The sequence below is a fragment of the Solanum tuberosum genome, unplaced genomic scaffold (assembly GCF_000226075.1).
Source record: "Solanum tuberosum cultivar DM 1-3 516 R44 unplaced genomic scaffold, SolTub_3.0 scf00210, whole genome shotgun sequence".
NCBI classification, from domain to species: Eukaryota; Viridiplantae; Streptophyta; class Magnoliopsida; order Solanales; family Solanaceae; genus Solanum; species Solanum tuberosum.
Window position 1 is genome coordinate 1,011,314 of NW_006239135.1, and position 6,743 is coordinate 1,018,056.

Genomic DNA, 6,743 nt, shown 5'->3' on the forward strand with positions numbered 1-6,743 from the left:
TTAAATAGTTGGTTAATTGGTTTAGTTAATTAATACTTATATTTTTGAGTTATTAGTTTATAATTAAGTTAATTATGTTATTTCGTTAGGATTAAGAAGCTAACTAATTAATCATATTAATTTATCTTATTTAATTATTAGCCGGGTTTACTAAATTTGATTAATTTGGCTACAAATGAAATTCATATGGCTATTGTGTAATTGCAATTTCAGCCATTCTTTTACCTCCATTCAATCTTTTGTAAAATAATTTGGGCCATTTTTCTAACATCCCAAAAGTCAGATTAGCTGACCTCATTCCTAGCCCATATTACTATACAACAATTCTAAAATAACCCAGGCCCAACACTAATACAATACCAGTAGCCCACCATTCCAGCAATACATATTACATATGTTACAGCAACAGCGTACAATAATACCAAACCGACCCACCCCTGTACATTTTCTTCTTCTTCCAGCAAAACAGTGACCAAACCCAGAACCTCAAATCGCGACCCAAAGCCATCACAAAATCCAGTGACCCGAGTCTAGCACGCGCGTCTGTCTCCCTCTCTCCCTTATCCTCTCCGTACGAGAATAATCCAGGTGTCCCCATCTCCTTGATTACAACTTTCAACCTTATCCTGAAAGGAATTCGAATTTTGAATTTTGAATTTTGAATTCACCCAAAATTCCTCACTCGTTTTCCCCCCATTTCAGCTTGTTCTCCTCTATAAAAGCCAATTTATTCTTCATTAAGAGGGACGGGCAAAAAATTTTACAACGTATGGGAGAACAGTGAGAAAAAAATATAAGAAAGGAGTCGCAATTTACAAAGTATAGACAACTTATATTAGAGCAAGATGATAAGGAAATAAAATGGATATAAACAAGGCATTTTGAGATAGGTTGCGAGATTGGGAGTATTTGGAGCCATACTTCCTCGGTTTTACCTCTTGCGAGTTTGGTGTAGTCTATTTGTAGTCGTGGAAAGCTCTTTAGCTCGTTTTGTCTCAGTTCGCTGCCACAAATAAGGTAACATTCCTTCCCTTATTCTCTTTTGCTACAGTTCTATTTTTCATATGATAAGAAATGCATATTTCAGTGATTTTCATTTTTGTTTTCTTATGTGCATTTAGCCTATCTCTCGTTTCTTTAGCTTCTGAGTTTCAGAGTTATTCTCAGGTTTCTGTATGTTTAAATTTTACTCCAATCACAAATCTTTAGTATAAATCAACCTTCTATTGTTTATTCCGTTCTAAATGAATTGTTATCGCTTTAGCGGTTTATTTTAAACTCTGTTGTTGATAAGATAGCCTCATGTTTCTTGTTTCAAACTTGCGGTATCTTGACTCTAGTATAATTTCTGATTTCTTAGATTATGATTTTTGGTGTTGGACTGCTGGATTCATTCTGGAATACTCAATAGATGTAGTCTTATGTTCAAGTTTAGATGTTCAACCTATCGAATTGAGCTCATAATGTTGTTGCTTGTTTGAATGACTTAAGATGTATGCTGATTTCCTCTCTTGTTGGCTTAATCTGAAATTCCCTCATGTCCATTTAATTCAACCCCCTATTTACTGTAGCATCGTAATTATTTTTCTCTTCATTGGCTAAAATCTGGTTGCGAATTGTTGAGATCTAAGTTTAAATTTCAGGTTCTAGTTTGTTTAAAGTTCATGAATGTTTTAAGTCTCGTGTTTACCTTAGTTTCTACTCGTCTACCCACCTATTCTGTTTTGATTCGTACCACCCTGTTCTGAATTTATTTGGTATTCGTTTAGTCTAGTTTAGCTTCGAATTTTGTCACCTGAATCAAGTCCTGCCTTGTTGTTCATTTGGAGCTTTACTTTCTTACATTAAGCCCATGTAAGCGTGGTTAATTGTTAAGCATATGTCCAGCATGTTTCCATCTTTTTTTTCTTCGCCTGGTTGAATTAGTATGATAATATGCCCTCACTGTTTTCCCTATCTAAATTAAGCTTGTTTTGAGTGCATTTTGCCATCAATGTTGTTAGTTACCGTCTCCAGGGGGTATGTTTATTTCATTTCCTTTGGGTCTGATTTGGTGGTCTTTCCTAATATGCTGTAGTAGCATTGGTTCATTGATATAAAACTATATTCATTGTTAAAGTGACTAGGTTAGGGTAGCTTCAAATTCATTTGGTTATGTGAGATTAGAATGTTTCATTTAATATCATTCGGAATAGATGAATTATAGGATAACAACTTCGATATTAACAGTGGAATATTATATTGCGCAGTATTTTATAGCATCGTCCTTTTTTATTTATCATTTTGAACTTTTATTAACTTACTTACATCCATTTCTTTTGCATGTGAATTTGCCCAAGTCTTCACGGACTCTATCTTTGCATTTCAAAGGGGCCACGAATCCCCCCAAAATTCCTTTTTCGAGTCGGCCAACATGAAAAATCGAAGTGCAGGTCCTTGACATTGACGTACAGGTGTTTGGAGCGAATCAAAGTGCTGGATACACACAATATACAGCGATATACATCAGTCGTATACACTAAATATTGCATTGAAAATGGGCTAAAAGAGCCCTAAATTTTCAGCTTTGTATTTTGTTACTTTTGGGCCTAAGCTCTTCATTTGCAATTATTATTATCACTTGTTAGTTCTTAGGACAGGTGAAAGATGGGCCTAAGGCCCAAAGAAATCAATTTCAAGATTAGTCTAGGACATGTATTAAGTATTGGGCCTTTGGACCCAAAATTGAAGACCCAAGTGCAGACCCAGGCAGACAGAACTAGACTTAGGCCCAAACATTTCTTCTCTTTATTTGCTTACCTGTTTTTTATGGTGTCTTATTTGTTCAATTAATTATAAGATTTTTCACTAACTCAATTCCCCAAAGAAGAATCAACTATGTCTTTTAAAATCAAATAAGCTACACTTTATTTTACTTGAATTTAATTTTTTTAAAAGTATTTTTGATATTTTTCTACTTAAGCAATAACCTTATTTCCCCTCCCATAAAAATGAGTTCAAAAAAAAAATGTTTACTTCATATATTTATCCAAGCATGCCTATTCTCTAAATAATTTAGCCAAATATAATTAATCATTAGATAACCGCATGTTAGCGGGAATTCAGGTGCTTTCAAACCCTTCTCGAAATGCTAATAAGAACCCCAAACCCCTTTGAATATTTTCAATTGATTTCTGTTTGAATCTTTTGAAAAAAAATCAGTTTTCTTAATTTCCCTTTAAAAATTAAGTAGCGACTCTAAAACATCGTTTTCTCCTTTTAAATAAAACAACATGTTTAGGGGTTAAACGTTCGGGTACGACTCCCCAAGGACCACCCAAGGGGTCGTCGAGGAGGACCCCAAAACAGTCGATAAAAGATGTCAAAAAATGGGAACCACACATGGCCATCCACTGGCCGTGGTTAGACCCACGCCCAGTGGGTTGGGGTTGTGGGTCAAGGCCTAAGTTGGCCTGCAACTTCTGAGCTGCAGACTCCAATCACGAACCAAGATGATTCCCCGTGAACCCACCCATGGTTCGTGGGTGGGAGTCTCGTGAATGCTGTCAGGTTTTAACAATTTAGTTTTTAGTTAAGGGCTTGAGGGTTAGTTTAGTTATTAATTAGGGGTTAATGTAGGTCGGTTAATAGGTTATTTATCCACCTATATAAGTCTAATAGGCCCCTAAACTAATCATTAGAACTCATTCATCTAAGAACCCACTTAAGAAATTCTCTCTCTAGAAGTGAAGAAGAAGAAGAAGAGGAGAGGAAGTTGGGGGAGCAGCTTAGGGAGATTTTGTCCATGGATTCAAGCTTTGTTTAGGGCTTTGATAAGAGGTATGTGAAGCTTAATCATCTATTGGTTCTTCCACCCATAGAGCCCCCTAGTTTCCCCTCTATTGCGAAGTCAAAAACCCAATTCTAGCTAGGGTTTGCTTCTACATTGTGAGTAGCGTTTGAATAAGATTCCAATGAGTTGGATAGTGCTCAATTATGATGGTTTTAGTATTGAATCATGATGTATTGATAATTTCATGTGATTTCTATGGTAAACCCTAGTTTCAATTGATAAATGTGTTGTTTGTGGGTTTATGCCATTAGAGGTGAATTTGAAGGTTCAAAGGTAATCTTCCTAAATCAATGTCATGTATAGTAATTGATCAAAGTTAGGGTCATATCATAATGAATAGAACTAGACTTGAATGAATGTGGAGGATCTTGACTTGTAAAGATGAAATTGAACCTTTATGATCAAATATGACTAAAATCACCTACTTATGAAGAACATGAATAGAATACCTTGAAAACCTAGGTATAAAGAAAAGATTAAGAAAGAAACCTTGAAAGTAAGGTTTGTGATCATAATAGTAGGGCTTTAAAAGGAAGCTAAGGTGATTAACTATTGATGCTAAGGCTTTGAGAGTAAAGTCTAAAAGAGATTATAAGTCTAATAGGTTGAATTGTGGTGAAAGTTATATAATCATCTAACCTACCTTATGAAGGCTTGAATGTGTAAAGTGATGAGATCACTTGAACATGGATTGTTGTCAAGGACATTCTTCCATGAGATAGGAGTATTAAGCAAGGCTTAATAGTGTAAATCATGGGTGTAAGCTTTGCCGTAAGTGGATATTGTCAATGAGAATAGAGGGTCACACAAGATAGCGTCCGGGCGCCTAGTTGAAAGGAGAACCACACCTAGTTGATGTGAGGAATATCTAAGAAAAGGGGGAACTCTTACATAGTAGAGTGTGGGTTTTCCCAAAGGTAGGTCTCATGAGATGGAACCCTTCACATAGTTGAGTCAAGGATTCTAGTAGCAATCTTCATATCCTTTGAACTAAGACATGCTTAAAGAAGTATCCATAGTGTTCCAAAGCATAGATGAACTAAAATTTACTAAGATGTACTTCATAGTGTTCATGAGTATAGATGGACTAAGATTTACTTAAAGATGTACTTCATAGTGTTCATTAGTATAAATGGACTTAGACATGCTTAAAGTAGTATCTCATTGGGTCTATTTTTAATAAGGAACCTAGACTTGCTTAAAGTAGTATCTCATAGGGTTCAACCTAGTAAGGGACTAAGATGTGCTCAAGGGGGTACCTCACAATGTCTAAGGCTCAAAGAGAGGGACTAGTTTCCAACCAAGAAGTAAGAGCATGAGAACCCAAAGGTTATACTTAGTGTGATTGGTAGTATGGGATGCCAATCATGCCTTACATAAGCGTGGCTTAGGGTTAACCAAGAAAGTGTTTCTTAGAAGTTGAGATAGGTTGTGTTATAGTTGCCTTCCTTGATAGTATGGACTTAAGGTGAGAGTTTTCCCTTAGTCATGAGAAGTTGAGTATTATGACAAGATCCTTAGGTGACTAGTTTAAAGGGCCTAAAGGAGTACTTTGTGTGGGTAGTATTATGGGATGCTAGTCATACACGGTACGACTTGAAGCTACTTACGAAAGCCTAAGACTTATCCATGACATGAAAACCTAGGTCTTGACTATGAACGGGGACTATGCCCAAGAACAACCAAAGAGAGGTACATGGCTTGCATGGTAGTATGGGATGTTATCCTTGCCCTTACACATGTATACTTGGAGGTGGCTTGTGAAGTAGTTCTCTTGAAGTACGAAAGACTTAAGGTTGAATTATGTAACCATGTATATCTAAGAAAATATTATGCTATGATTATGATGTATCTCCTATGCTCATTTATTTGTCTTATGATGACTTATGATATACGATGCTTATGTTGGAGATTATGATATGATAATTATGCTTATGATTATGTTATTGTCTCTTATGTTTATGTCTTATGTTGACTAACCATTTTGAGATGCTCTTATATTGTTATGCTAGCTTTCATACTTAGTACATTTTGTACTAACACATATTGCCTACATTCTAATCAAATGTAGGGTTTGGAGATTGAGTTCTACTTGGAGATAGGTTTCTAAGGAGCTAAGAAAGATTGAAGACTTGGTGAGTCCTCATAGCTTCGAGGACGAACCTATTACCTTTCTTATATCATTTACTTTTATGTTTTAGAATTTGTATGGGTTGCGTCCCAAGAGTTCTTTTATTCAAGTCAAGTTAGATGGTTTGAGACAAAAGTGTAGTAAAGTCTTTCGCTTTCTTTATGAAAAAAATGACTTCGATTGTAAAGAAAAGTTTTAAATTATTCCCGTATTTTCCTACTATCTCTTGTTCAAGATATGCTAAGGGCTTGTATGAGACTTTTCGGAGTCTCGTACGTCGTGTTACTTCTAGGGTGTAGACTCGGGTCGTGACATTTTTACCAAATTGCTCACCGCCAGTTTCAAGAGTAGCTCCACTATCAACAACAGATCTAATGTACTTCATGATCTTCTCAAACTGTTTTGAATCAATTTGTTACGACAGGAAACTCTCAGGTTTAGTATTGTTACCTTAAGAAAAGACTTAAAAGGAATGAGATATGCTTTTGTTTTTCGTTATACAGGTTTAATACATTGGTTTCCAACATTTTAGATAAGAAAGAGGATTAGTTAGGAGATCATCAGTACTTGAGGACCCTGCTCAGTGCCTGATTTAAACGGATCACCAACTACTCGTTTCAAGGTGCGTGTCTTTGCCTTCTCCAGAAATTCATCATAGACTTTCTCGTGAACATAGGTCCAAGAGCCAACACAACAACATTGGCCCTTTAAAATTTATGTCATAGGTGTTAGTATCTAACATGAACCTAACCAACAACCAATGCAGAAGTATAGATAGGA

The 6,743-nt window shown here is 35.9% G+C and overlaps 1 long non-coding RNA gene across 1 annotated transcript; it reads left to right on the forward strand.

Annotated features, from left to right (window-relative positions):
* Nucleotides 1–443: 443 nt before the first annotated feature.
* Nucleotides 444–2,895, forward strand: LOC102589366 (uncharacterized). Its single transcript, XR_367961.2, has 2 exons — nucleotides 444–1,017; nucleotides 2,340–2,895. It is a non-coding gene; the product is annotated as an uncharacterized lncRNA (long non-coding RNA).
* Nucleotides 2,896–6,743: the final 3,848 nt, after the last annotated feature.